At 41.7% G+C, this 1,750-nt stretch overlaps 1 pseudogene; it reads right to left on the reverse strand.

Annotated features, from left to right (window-relative positions):
* Positions 1-353: 353 nt before the first annotated feature.
* On the reverse strand, positions 354-1,228 carry LOC134204142 (ras-related protein Rab-8A-like; annotated as a pseudogene).
* Between the last annotated feature and the right edge of the window lie 522 nt (positions 1,229-1,750).

Raw genomic sequence — 1,750 nt, forward strand, 5'->3', positions numbered from 1 at the left:
AACGGCAGCCGATTGGCTTCTGTCCAGCACTAATCGCAAACTCAAAGTCAGGTAATAATCTCTGCACAAATTCGAACAGTTCTCCAGGTTAAACATGAGTTTTCCACCCGAAGAAAATTCCCACCATCTTCCTATGGCAGGTAGGTACATCGTACAAGTCGTTCATCATACACCCACCCAGAGAAGTGCACGGCATGAGCCAAGATGAGATTAGCGAAATGGCACATTACTATGACTGATTTCCTTGTCTACACTTTTTAGTGCTTTCGTGTCGTCTAAGGACTCCGCAACTGTGTTGCAGTGAGTTCCAGGGTTGTTGATGAAAATTTGTGTCGAAATGGTTCGGCACACCTTCATACCTTGTCTCCTCGGTCCTTGTCGACGGCCCGCTGTGGTGGGTTGCACTCGCACTTGTTGCTACCGCCAGTACCTTCACCACGTCCGGCGAAGCGTTCTGAAATGGAAAAACGGCAATTACAATTATATACGGCTGCACTCATCCGGCGGGGGTTGTGGTAGATGTAATTGAGTTTCGTCGGTCGATGCCTACCTCCTGAATGTTTCGTAGCCAATAGGACAGGTTGTTGAAGGACTCCAAACTGGTGACGTCGTACATCAGCAGTATTCCCATCGCTCCCCGGTAGTAGGCAGTGGTCAACGTTCGGAACCGCTCCTGACCAGCGGTATCCCAAATTTGCAGCTTGATTGGCACTCCGTCTAGGTTGATTAGTTTTTGCTTGAAGTCGATTCCTGACAATGAAAAAGTAGTTCAGAATTAATGTACAGAATGTGTAAAAGTAGAATGTTGAATTTGAGGCACAACCGACAATTTGACGTATAACTACGCAAAGCGTTACAAATATTTATATTTACAAATAATGAGTATCGTTAGATATGCAACAGTCAATCATTGAGTCATTTACCAATTAATGAATATATGGAAATAATTAGCACCTAAAAACATCTGGTTTGCAAATAAGTGAAAGCAATTAAATTTGATGGCTTATGTATTCTTGGTGATTGAGATTTCAATTACCATTATAACTCTTGTATAAATGATTATAATTGTTGTATAAATCATAAATTAAAATAAAGTTTTGACTGCCTGCCACACTACAGTGCTTGATAATGTTCTTCACACCCCACCGAATTATCAACATGCACTAATCTCGCAAACATTTCCCTTTTCAGACGATCTCATTTCCTGCTAGACTTATCTCGACATGGTGGCGCTCGAACGTGGCAAAGTATCCACTCAGACAGCCATCACACCACTGAAAAGTGTTTGCATACATCTCATTTATGGGAATGACTACATTACACATGTCCTTTGATGTCATAATCAAGAGTCCTAGCAAAACTGCGTAAATGTGATACATTTTTGATTCTTCAACAGTATTGCAAATATCTAAATGAATTTCCTTCACACAATTTAGCCAGAGTATCGTCCGGAATGTTAGACCACAATATTCGCCGAAATGTGTCATTTAGGGTGCCATCAGTTGGCCTACAAGCAAGCAAAATAAAATGAGAATACAGCCGAGACGAGTTTTACGACGAGGGGACATTTTACGACGAAATGGTTCATGCCCCAAGCCCTGATGTGGAGCTCGGGAAGCGGAAAAAAATTACAGACGTTGAAAATTTATGCCTTTGCATGGTGGTTTTTTTTGGCAAAGCTTCTGTTTTCAGCTCAACATCATGTATTATCTTTGTTTGATTCATGTAGCTAGCGGATAGGGATGTGGGT

Source organism: Armigeres subalbatus, unplaced genomic scaffold (assembly GCF_024139115.2).
Source record: "Armigeres subalbatus isolate Guangzhou_Male unplaced genomic scaffold, GZ_Asu_2 Contig422, whole genome shotgun sequence".
NCBI classification, from domain to species: Eukaryota; Metazoa; Arthropoda; class Insecta; order Diptera; family Culicidae; genus Armigeres; species Armigeres subalbatus.